Raw genomic sequence first — 13,344 nt, forward strand, 5'->3', positions numbered from 1 at the left:
TTCCTTCCTTCCTTCCTTCCTTCTTTCCTTTCTTTCCTTTCTTCTTTCTTTCTTTCCTTTCTTATTTATTTCTGAGACAAGGTCTTGCCTGCTACCCAGGCTGCAGTACAGTGGTGTGATCCTGGCTCACTGCAGGCTCCACCTCCTGGGGCTCAAGCCGTCCTCCCACCTCAGCCTTCTGAGTAGTTGGGGCCATGGCCTCCACAGCCTACACCACAATATCTTGTCAATTTTTATTTTGTAGAGATAAGGCTTCACCATGTTGCCCAGGTTGGTCTTGAACCCTTGGGCTTAAGTGAACCCAGCCTGCTTCGGCCTCCCAGGGTGCTGGGATCACAGGCATGAGCCACTGTGCCTGGCTATTTTTTAAAGGGAGATTTAGAATTCCACTTTAGGTAATGGGCTTTTGGAATAATTAAGAAGAATCTCAAACACATTCTTCAAAAAGAGCAGGTCAAACTGTCACAGAGCAGAGGAAGCTGCAGAGACATGAGGACTAAGGGTCACTTGGGGTCCTGGGCAGGAGGGAAGACTGAGGGGACACAGATGAAGGACGGCCTGAGCTGATGCTGATTATCAACAACGCCTCCAGGACGCTGACTACCGACACTGCTTCTATGACTGAGGCAGATGCACCACACCAGGGAAAACGACCACAGTAGCAGAAAGTGGCATGGGGCTCATGAGATTCCAGTACTGCTTTCTCAATTTTTCTGTAAATGTAAAATAAAACAGAGTTATAAGAAGTTTATTTTAAAAAACCGCTTCCATGTCAGACATTTCAGACATGTGGAAAGCCCCGCTGCACCACATCCGACCTCTAAGATGGGGAGGGCGAAGGGCGAAGGGTGTATGATTCGTCTGACCTGTATTCAACCACTTCTGTCTCCAAACTTCCGTCTGACGCAGTGGAAACCACGTGCAGAGATTTCAATCATAGTTTAAGTTTATTTATGTGTAATAAGTGAGCTTTATACACTGGGATATTACCTGATCCAATAGGAAAAAAATTAGAAACATCTTCTTTTTTTTTTGAGACAGAGTCTCACTCTGTTGCCCAGGCTGGAGTGTGGTGGCGCGATCTCGGCTCACTGCAAGCTCTGCCTCCCGGGTTCACGCCATTCTCCTGCCTCAGCCTCCCGAGGAGCTGGGACTACAGGCGCCCGCCACCACGCCTGGCTAATTTTTTTTTTGTATTTTTAGTAGAGACGGGGTTTCACTGTGTTAGCCAGGATGGTCTCTATCTCCTGACCTCGTGATCCACCCTCCTCGGCCTCCCAAAGTGCTGGGATTACAGGCTTGAGCCACCGCAAAGGGCCAATTAGAAACATCTTAACCCTTGGGCATAGTGGAATAAAATCAAATGATCATGCCTAAGAAATACTGGAATTAATCTTTTTCTAAGGACGCCTTTGAAGACCCTGCAGACCAAGTGGAAAGGAACTCTGAGTCCCACTTGGACAGCAATGAGGAGTAGTCATGGCCCACAAGGGAAAAACAATGAGCAGTGACAAATCCTGAGAATATTTCCATGACATGGGACTTTGGACGCATTAGTAAGTTCACGATTTGGGCAGCCTCTGCTGATCATAGGTATGCAAAGTGAAAACATTTCTGGGAAAAACATTTTCTCTGATTCTGAGTTGTGTTTGATTATTAGTAAGAAAAACATAAATAATGGCAATATTATAAATAAATAAAATAACAATATTATTAAATATTAAATCAATAGCAAGATTATTCCCTAACAGTTAACATTGTTAGAGCTCTTACAGTATAGGAGATTTACATATTTTCTCAGTGTTCGCAACAGCCTCGTGTGGCAGGAAATATTGTTATATTTGCAGAAAAGAAGTGGAAGCTTATTGATGTTTTATGACTCCACCAAAATCCCACTTCATGGAATGAAGAGTTTGGGCCTAAATCTGGCCTGCTTGCCTCCACAACCTCTGTCATATGCCATAGGATTGGCACAAACCTCATATCCCAGTGATAAATTCTGCATCACTTCCCAACCCTCTGCTTAAGACAGAGAAAATCATTAAATGTTGTCGTAGTTTTAAAACTCCAGAAAAAGAATCAGATGACTACTTGTAGGTTTGCCTTGTTGTTGTGATTGTGCTTGTGATTGTTAGCAACGTTTTGAGCAATCTCTACTGGTCGTAAAAGTAGAGCTGTGTTAACTTTGGACTTCTGAGGCCTTGTCTTTACCACCAGCCTCATGTTGGCTGTGTGAGAACCTATTACTTGGCCGTTACTACATTCAGGATTCACAATGTGTGAAAACTGGTACTGAGTACACATATGCAAACATATGCTAGTGGATAACTTCTGCTTCAAGTGTATGAAAGGGATCTAATCCATCTCCTACCAAAAGAGGGATGGAATCTATTTAAAATGGCTTTTGAGACACTGGACATGGAGCAACAAAGGTCAGTGACCCATGAGAGAGTAAAGCAAAAATCACTGAGCCCCACAATGGCCCAAAGGTGCTGCTTTGAGGGGGTTCCAGGCCACAGCCCAGATGGGAGGAAATCGAGAAGAACCTGGTGACTCCCTGAGCGGAGGAGGCAGAGCTGAGGCCTCAGGAAGACCAAAGGGGCTACGCAGGCCACTGGAGTGAGTCTCTGAGACGAGAGAGCTGGAGTGAGAACTCCACTGATCTGTCCTGATCTTCCCAGGGTAATCCTGCAGCATTCAATAGAATATTGATCAGCACATGCCTATGGGAAAAACCACCTGAGGCCAAGGTAGTTACTCCCAGGGAGGGAACCATCTGGAAGGATTGAGAGAAACAGTGCCCACAGCTCACCCGGGCCTGGAATGGTGCCTTTTCCCACTAGTCAGAAAGGCCTCAGAAGCACAGCCCATTGGAGAGGCTGCACAAGGGGTTTGCCCAGCTGGGGGAAATGTCGGGGCTGGACAAAGCCCTGCTCTGGTCTCTCCTAAAATATATAAAAAGCAAAACTCAAATGCCTCGGAATCAAATTGCTTTCAAGTAACTTACTGCCTCTCCCAGAAAAGCTCAAGAACAGGATCACAAACATGTCCCGTACCCAGTAAGAAAAATAACGATGTCTAGCACTGAGACAAAAATTACCAGACATCAAGAGAAGCACGAAAACGTGTTTTATGATGCAGAGAAAAGGCGATCAGACCTCATCCACAATTGATAAAAATGTACAGATAGCAGATAAGATGATTAAAATCATTATTACAACTATACTCCATGTGTTCAAAAAGCTAAGAAGAGATATGGAAGATTTCAAAAAGGCCCAAATCAAATTTTCAGAAGTAAAAACAATAATTTGAGATGAAAACTCTACTGGGTGGGATTTATGGAAGATCACATGTTACAGAAGAGAAAAAACCTGATAAACGTGAAGACATAGAAATATTCTCAAAGATAGATACATTGAGATAAGAAAAGTTTTGAAATATGCTAATGATTTTTAAAAAATGGGTAAAGAAATATGGCATGAGAACTAAAAATAAAATCCTCATCCCCCTGCAACTAACCCACCCCCTCTTGGCCAAGGGGACCCCAGAGAAAACTTTACATGTCAGTGCTCAGTCCTGGTGGTATGGGAGGTCAGACATGCCTCCTTATACCCACTCCCTTTTGCGGTTTACACACAACAGCCGACCAGCACTAATGTTAAAATAGAGGTCGTAAGACTGACAGGACTGATTCTTTGTGGCAATAAAACACCAGGTTATCAATAGGACCTAAAGCAATGCCAGGAAAGGGCAGTCACGCACCCTACACTTCCAGAGTAAACTACGTTCTTACCAACACAAGGCTTTTATTTTTCTCTAGCAGGTAAACAAGCACTGGCCAAGAGATAAGCAATTGCAGCTCATCAATCATGAAACGTGGACTGACCACCTGCTCTACCAGCCATAACTATAGCTTTGATTGACAAGAGGCTGATTTCATTATCTCTCTCCTGTTGAGAAGGTCACTGACCCCGGACTGGTTCTGGCTGGTTTACAGCATCTGTCCCCACTTCACACTGTGACATATAAGGCCTAATTGTAATGCATTTGAATGTTAACTCTCCACCTCAAAGTAAACATGAGTCATATGTAATACGCATGTTTGTTCAATAAACATGGGTCGGGACACCTTCATGAATATTCATAGCTCCTCCTATAACCTGTTGAATATGTGTGTTGAGCCAACTCCTTCAGCATAAGTTCCTATCTCACCTTTTCTCTTTTGAAATGCCTGCTAAAGGTCCCTGCCAGAGGCTATACTTCCCAGCCTGTCGCACCTCGTAGGCTCTAACCCTCTGAAAGAAATAAAGTTGGCTTTCAAAATTTATAGACCTTATCATTTTGAAGTTGAAAGACATGTGGCAAAAGCATGGTTGTGGGAACTCACATGAGACAAAATTCTGAGACCCAGCAAGAGTGTCCCTAGATCTAGAGGTGTCCCTACTACTCTGACCTGAGTTCTGTTTCATGTGATTAGTGACTTTAAAATGTCTTGACATAGCCAGGCAGAACGACATTTCTCTGAATCCACTTTTCGTATGCGTCTTTTTAAGGTAGACCACAAGAAAATGTTTGTTTGAGACTTGGAAGATGGAGGGGAAGCAGCAGCCATTTAGTAGCTCACACGTGTTGCTGCTGATCCACCGATTCACCACATTGGTGTGAAGCAGCAACTGGTCCTGCAACTGCTTTTTTTTTTAAAACTGGATTCTCTCTCAGCTCTTCTGCCTTCAGGCTAGATATGTGTGTGTAATGCCCTAGCAAAAGGCAGCTTCTGCAGGAAGCTCACAGCAAAGTCAGAGGCAACAGGAATGGACATGAGTTTCAGCTCATCGCAATGGGATTCCAGCTCAGGCCTGTGACCGTCCCTTCCTGAACCCCTGGCTTCTCAAATTCAGGATCCAGTGTCAGGTTCAGTCTGGTAACAACAGCCTGACATAGGCTGCTCTAGGAGTTCCCACAGTTGTGTAATCCAAGTCCCTATAGCCAATCCCTATATACGTGTATGTATATATAACTATATACACACACATGGACAAACACACACACACACACTGAATACATACTGATGTGGTTTTCTGGTCGAACCATTTGTGATGCATTCATTTTTTTAAATGCCTGGTGTTCTAACAGAATGCTTACAAGTGTGCATTCAACTTGGCTCCTGTATTAACTGACTGTGTGTCTTTGGCCAAGTGACTTGTCTTCTCTGAGTCTCAGTTTTCTCACCTGTAAAGTAGGAATAATATTTTCTCCCATAGAGGTAATCATGAGATAATATAGGTAAAGTTCTTAATTTAGCAATTGACTTATGGTACCCAATTGGGTACATACTATTTTCTTCAGTGTCTTTATCAATTCTTCTCCATTAGACACCAGAAAAGTATGACCTCAGAAAAAAATACATGATGATGACACTTTAGAAAGCAGAAAATAAAATCCGAGACAGAGAGGAAAAAGGGTAGCCCAGAGTCTGAGACATGATTGCGGTCAGGGTCCCTCAGCCTCCGGGAGGGGAGAGGCAGCAGAGTCAATGCTGGGTATGGGCAGCAGGGGAGCACACAGGAGGAAAGGAAAGGAAACCTAGAAAAGGCCCGAAAAATAAAGAAAAGAAATGCAAGGTGATTACACGTCTGCCTTAGGCTAGCCCAGAATACAAAAGCAAGCATGAGGCTGACCTCATTATCAGATAGTATTATTGATCACTGTCCATTACCTTCATTTCTTAATGGATGATAAAAATTTTCTTAACAAAATTTAAATACTTAGTATTCATTCATAATGTATAGTTGTATTACGAACCCAAATTGTTTATGATAATTTTTATAAAGATTTACATTTGTCCTCATTTGGAATTCATACAGAGCTTCCTGATGTGCAGAGTTCATACTCCACTTAGGCCTTGTTTGTTAACTGAATAATAGTCATTTTCTGTTGCACAATAGTTAATTGCTAAGAAGAGGAGTCGTCAGGCTAATTCTTTGACTGTAGCTCTCTATTCATCTTACAGTCACATCTGTATTCCATGATCATCTGTTAGATTCAAAACGTGAGGAACTCGAGGACCCAGTGAAAATCACCTTCACATCCCTGGCCATAACCCAATATGACAGGACATGTTTTCAACGGAATTATAAACCATCAAAATGGAACAGTCGAAAGTCAAGCTATTAAGAATGGGGCATTTCCCCCCTGAGAACAGTATCTCCATTTACAGCTTGTTTTGTTAGTTTATTTAGAAAATACAAAAGTGCTTACCCGTGTATACTGCCGCTTGCTGGGGAAGATTCCAATCTGGGGACCTTAGATCTCTTCTAATGGAAGCGAGTTATCTCATAGAGGAACTGAACTTTCCCTGCCACACGCCGTTCTTCCCAGTCAGTGGGGGTGCTGCAGGCCCCTGGTGCAGGAGATGACCCTGGCCCTGCTCCCCTACCACGGCCCCTGGTTAGCTCCTGTTCTGTCTCTAATCTCCTCCCTGTGGCTTCGCCCGCCCCACTTCCTGTCCCATTCACTCATCCCTTTCCCCCGGTGCATTTCAGATGTGTGCTTGGAGATGCATATTTACAGGTGGGGGATCCAGTGCTGTTTATTGCGAGAGTGTTTTGATTTATTGATTTATATAAACAACTTTGTGCTATGGGGTATATCCTGCTTTTTACTTTCTCACTCAAAGCTACACTTCTGAGATGTGCCACGTCACTGCTGGGATTCGTCTCTCTGCTGTGTAGCATTTCATAGCAATGGCCGTGCCTGTGACATTGCCATGTGCATGACAATGAAGACATGGCAGGCTCCACTCCCTGCACTACAGGTGCACAACATTGGCATTGTCACTGAGCTCCCAGCATGGGGGTGCAACGGTGTCGCAGCGTGGGGCAGCAGAGTCAGTGTGGCAGTTCGTGATTCAATGAAGCACATCTATTGTCATATTCTGCTATGGCTGTGGATATGGAGGTGATTTTAAATGGGTCCTCAAGGCTCTCATAATATTTTGAATCTAATAAATGATAAAGAAAGAAAATAAGAATATGCCCATAAAATAAACTGAGAGTCATTGCCAAGGGATTAACCTAACAAATCAACTGCTTGTTTTACCCGCTTAATTCTACTTAGCACTGCTACATTTCTTTCCACAAGGACTCCGCTAATGACAGGACTGCCAAGGGCACCTGGAGTCCTACCTTCTTACATTCAATCATTATTCAGTCACCCCTTCATACCTTTCATTGACACGAATAGCAGCTGAGCTCCTACCACAGGCCCAGTATTGTTTTAGACAGGAAGAAGCAGGGACTAACGAGAGGGACAGGACCTTGTAAGTATAAAGTGTACGTCCTCGTGGGAGAGACAGACAATTCACCTAGACAACTAGTCAAGGTGATTTCGGATAGTGGTGATGCACTATGAATAACTAAAATAGGTGAAAGATTAGAGAACACCTTAGTATTTGTTTAAAATAATGTGGGGGCTGCAATGATTTTGCTGATTAATTCATTCCAGGAGCAGGTGCTGGCCCCTACTGGACGTCAGCCCTCAAGTGCCCTGAGGGTTTCCGTGGTGTGTGGAAGGCAGGAGCCCCTGTCCTCAATGGAGGTAGGAAGGTTCCCCTTTTAACTCCATTGAAAGATGCAAAGAAAAATGAAAGGCTGGTCCATGTAGAGGGTCCTCAGAATCCCCCTCCTACCATCCACATTGTGGAAGGAGGGAGCGCTGGGGCCCTGGGATGCTCTGTGCAGCTCCCATGGGTCTTTGGTGAGTCCTCCCTGGGCCCGTTCTCTCCCCACTGCTACGCAAAGGCCTAGTGAGCAAGAACCCTGGATGATACCTCCCTAGTACCTCCAGCTCCTCAACGCTCATGTCTGGCTACCTGCCCTCAGAGATGGGGACTGGTAGGGCCTAGGGCTTCTCACTTAGAGCACTTGGGCACAGAGCCAGGTCCCTGAATAAACCAATTTCCTGGGCTTCCGCACTTCCCAAAAGGCCAAGTGCACCAGGCCCCCTAAGCCCACCCAAGCCTCCAGGCTCTCCATGGGTCCTCCCCTCCCAGCCTCCTCACCCTGCATCACCAAGCATGAGGCTCACCACAGGGTGGGAAGGCAGTTAATACTGCTGGATAAAGGCATTATCACCTTCAGTCATCATAGGTGAGGTCTGGTGCTGGGAATCCTGAGTTCTACAAAAGGCTTAAAACATTAATAGAAAAAGAAAGAATGACAGCGTCAAAAAATATGAGCCCAGGTATTATTAACGTCTAGCCTCCAACAAGATAGCAAACTAACACAGGTTACAGGGAAGTGCCTCCAAGTTCAGTCCTGGAGACGTCAGATCGCTGAGAAGGAGGTTGATTGGTAAGGAACAAATGTCAAAACTATTAGAAACGGTTAGGGAGATTGAAGGTGGCTGAATCCTAGAACGTAAAAAAAAAATCAGATTCCCACCTCGTAACACTTGGTGAATGCCAGATCCATGAAAGCCCTAAATGTGAAAGGTAAAAACGTTAAAGATGATATAAGAAGACGTATACGAATATCTGTAAGTTTGGGATAAAAAGACTTTTAAAATCATGTGCCAAAGAACGAAAGTTAAAATAATCGATACCTCAAAATTAAGGATTTCTTTTAAGTGAAGGACAAAGTTAAGAACATTAAGAGAAGTAATGTACCAAAAGACCATTTTCCAACGTATGAAATCCACGAGGGGTTCACTACGGAGCAGATCGGTGCTTAACAGAGAGTGAAACTGACCGGCCAACCAGTCCTAGTTAGAGTAGAAGCTCCAGAAAAAGGAGGTTCCCATCTTCCCTCTTGTTTCTCCCAAAGGCCAAAGTGCCTCAAGCATGACATTTTTCCAGGACAAAGATGAGCTGTTTCAGGAAGAAGGGCAGGGAGCATTGCTATGCAGTCCAGCTTGGATCCAGGGAAAATTTGAAGATAGAAGATTAAAGTCACCAGTCTCGCCCCCAACGAGGCATCGAGACAGTGAGCAGGTTGCTTAGGGCGGGTGGTTCTGTCTGTCCCAGTGCTCCCCTGGTGTAGAAACTCAGGTCAAAGCCCCCAACTTTAGGGACAAGTCTTACTGGAGAGGCTACTCGTGTGGAAGGGCGAGAAGGTGAAACTGTGGTAGTTTATTAAACAGAATTTCAGAGTGGGGGTTGGAATTTCAGAAAATCCTTTGAAGAAGCAGAAGGAATGGCTCCAGCTGTGAAGAAGCGCATGTTCCCAGCTTGAAAAAGAGCGTCCAAGTGGCAAGTGGGCCAAGGAGGGGCCGCGGTGTCACGTCGCGTGAGCTTGCGGGGGCAGAGTTCACTTCATCCTTTGCCAGTTCGAGGATTCACCACGTTTGTCCTTTGAAGATCGTTTGGGTTTCATTCCGTGTGACCACTTTCACCTGCTGGTATTGTTTAGTTACAAATCCAGACAGAGTCAAAACGCTTGAAGAACAGAAAACACGATGCAAATCCAGTCATTTCCAGACTGTTTTTCCAAGGTGCAATTACGTGACTGGAGTCAGACAAAAACAGCCTAGGAGCCAAGTCCTGTTTCTGTGTCTCATCTTGGGCCTCCCAAGTCCTGGAGCCGCTTTTTCTCTCCTCCTAAATGTTTGATTCTGATGCCCTTCAAAACTTAATCGTGTAGTATCTCCCTAGGTCAGCGTTTCTTCAACGGTGATCCACTAACCAGTATCACCTGGGGTTCTGGTTTCACATAAGGACTTCCAGACCCTACTTGGTAGCTGGTATATGAGTTTCTAGTATTGCCAAGAACAAATTACACAACTTTATTGGCTTAAACAACACAAATCTGTTGCCTCGCCGTTCTGGAGGGGGAAAGCCAGGGACGGAGGTGTCAGCCAGCAGGGCCACACTCCCCCCGGGGTCAGGAGGGAGCCCCTTCCCTCCTCTTCTCACCCCTGCAGCTGCCAGCATTCTTGCGTGGGCTTTCCTCAGCACATGGCCTTTGTCCTCACATTCCCTCCACTTCTCTGGGTGCCTAAATGCCTGCCTCTCTTTTATAAGGACACTGCTCCTTGGATCTGAGGCCCAACAGATGACCCAGGATGACCTCATCTCAAGATCCTGAACTTAATCCCATCTTTCCAAACAAACTCACATTCCCAGGTTCCAAAGATGCTGGCCTGCATGCATCTCTGGGGTTACTACTCAGCCATTATACCTGGTGAATTGCAGATTGAAGTGAGGGAAAATAAATCACCAGAAATATGCATTAAATTGAGAAGACCACTACCAGGGTAATTTTATGGACTCCCACGGCTTTAAATCTCATCTGCATGCTGATTCCAAAAGTTCTCCCTCCAGGCTAGATCACACATTAGAATTCCCAAATTATATATATTCAATCACCTACTTGGCATTTCCAACTAAAATATCTTACCAGCATTTGAAACTCAATACACAAAAAGTGTACATCTTCAGGTTGTTTTTCAGAAACCAATTTCTCTAAGAGTTCTAATTTCAATTCACCATCCTCCAGCAAGTCACATGAGCTGGAAATCCTCATGGCATCCTCTGCCTTCCACTCTCCTCCAACCCACCATCAGATCACCAATGTTTCCTCCAGGACACCCAACTGGAAATAAGGAAGAGGAGACGGCTCTGAGGCCGAGGACCTGTTTCCCCAACCGAGGAAGAGGAGACGACTCTGAGGCCAAGGACCTGTTTCCCTAACCGAGGAAGACGAGACGGCTCTGAAGCCGAGGACCTATTTCCCTAACCTTTCTATCTGCCCTTTCTATGCTATCACAGCAAGCGTGTTGCCTTCTACCTGATCTTCACGTTCAGATGTTTTTAAGGATTCAGCAAGTCATGCCTTCCCAGAGCATGTTTCTTTTCTTTTCTTTTCTTTCTTTGTTTTTGAGACAGAGTCTCGCTCTGTCACCAGGCTGGAGGGCGGTGGCACGATCTCAGTTCACTGCAACCTCTGCCTCCCGGGTTCAAGCGATTCTCCTGCCTCAGCCTCCCGAGTAGCTGTGATTACAGGCGCCTGCCACCATGCCCGGCTAATTTTTGTTTTTTTCAGTAGAGACAGGGTTTCACCATATTGGTCAGGCTAGTCTTGAACTCCTGACCTCGTGATCTGCATGCCTCGGCCTCCCAAAGTGCTGGGAATACAGGCGTGAGCCACCGTGCCCGGCCTCCAGAGTGTATTTCTTATGACACAGCCCACCGAGCCTGTCCAGGTTCTTCAACTGTCAGGAATCTCCACATCTCCACTGCCCTAACCCGAGTCCAAGTCACAAAAGCCTGCCACCTCCACAGCCTTAGCTTCTCCCAGTGAGCCCCCTGGATTCTTCTTTGGCCCTCTCTTCCCCTCTTTAATCCCCTGGTAATTCAGGTCACAGTTATCTTTTCACCTATGAATTATGTCAGCCACTCCTGACTATGCTGTTTCAATGTCTCCCCATTGCAGTGTATAAAACACAGGCTCTTGGCTTAACTTGGTCTGCAGTACTCTAGGTGGCACCCTTTCCTTTCCTGCTTTCACTCCTACCCCTTCCAGATCACTATCACCCGATTACTAAAATCCATCCACATGGGCTTCTTTCAGTTACTTTGACATGCTGAAAAATTATTTCTTATCCTAGGGAATTTGGCACAAGGTTCCTTATGCCTGGAATGTTTACTTCTTTATTCTTCAGCTCCTTAGTGAACAATTTCTTCTCATCCTTTAAGCATTAGCTTAAATATTACTTGCACAGCCAGACCTTCTACAAACACACTCTCTAGTGAGTTTCTCTATTATTAGGGTAATTACATCACGCAGTTTCTTTACTTCATGACATACAAGTTCTTGCAATTATGAATATACTTGTTTACATGGTTATTATCCAAGCAGTTAATAAATTGTTTTGAAGGAATGATTGAGTAAGTGGTATATTTGCCACTATGAGCTAAGCTTTGTCTTCATGACAAAACATAAGAGTTGGTGAATAGCCTCTGGGATTAGAAAATGTGAAAGTGTTTCTTGTAACCAACGAGCTAGTGTTTGTAAAGAACATGTCAGAAACTTCCCTCTCTATAGATGGGCACAAATGCATTTCAGTTTTAATAGATGTTTAAATATATTAATTGTGTTGTCACAAATTGATTATGAAAAGCCCTTATATGAGCATTAATGTTGATCAGGCCAAAAATTAACCTAAGGAATGAGTAGAGATGACTGGATCAGAAGAGCCTGTCACAGGAACAGAGATCACACATTGTCTAAGAAAGAAGAGAGAGGATTTCTTTATTGAAGATACATTGAAACCGTTTTTGTTTATAATAACGGCTGAAAGGCTCCCATCAGAGCCTATTCACCTTGTTTGAGATAACAGCTATGAGTTTTCCTTTGTAGTTGTTCTTTTATAGAACTACTACCTTACTCCTAACATACACACACACACACACACACACATGCACATACACACACAGACATATAACAGTTATCTGGAGGAATAGATAAAAACCAGAAGCTGGCAAGTCCTGAATAGGAGTCAACATTTGAGGAAATAAAGTGGTAAATGTCTTGGATAGCAGTGTACTCATTAATTGCCCTCCCCACAAAAAGAAAAAAGAGAGAGAGAGAGAGAGAGAGAGAGACCTGGTTTGTAGTTTGTCAGGTACTATGGTATAAATAGTCCCACCATGTTTAATGAATTTCTGGTTTCAAGCTACAAATGATTGAACAGCCCACTTGGAAATTGCAGAATGTTTAACAATGACTCTTGAAAATCAATGCAAGCTGGTCCCAGAACACCTTGGGGTGAGTGTCCCATTTCCGTGGCCTGTATGTAGCATGAAAGGAGGCCAAGTTTACATCATGCTCCAAAGCAGGCAGATTCTGGGCCAGAATTAACACTTGGAGGAGAGGAGTCAGCACTGAGTAAATGCACCAGCTTCACAGCTTCTAGCTAAGGCCAGGCTCCAGTGGGCCACGTGAGGCAGTAAAACTCCAGTAGGTAACTTGCAGTCTTTCTCATCTGAAGAACCAAAGGGTGAAATTGGGGGCAACCACAGACACAAAAACACTGAGGAGAAATCTGGGGAAAAAGAGACAGAGAGGGGCATCCACACATTTTGTGTATAAATTCTGCCCTAATACCTGATGACCCCTGAAACATGCGCATGCAAGACAGACCTCCAGGAGCCCAGTGAAAGGTCTGAATTGAGATTCGATCTGCTGTCCAAAGACAAAGCCTGCAGTTTGCTTCCAGTCTAGTGAGTGTTGCTCTACCAACAACAGCAACAACAGCTGAGCACTGTTCGGAGGAATATAACAGAACCCAGAGTCTGAACACATGAGCAGTGACACAGCTGAGCACTATTCGGAGGAATATAACAGA

The sequence above is a fragment of the Colobus angolensis genome, unplaced genomic scaffold (genome assembly GCF_000951035.1).
Source record: "Colobus angolensis palliatus isolate OR3802 unplaced genomic scaffold, Cang.pa_1.0 Scaffold14, whole genome shotgun sequence".
Classification (NCBI taxonomy): domain Eukaryota; kingdom Metazoa; phylum Chordata; class Mammalia; order Primates; family Cercopithecidae; genus Colobus; species Colobus angolensis.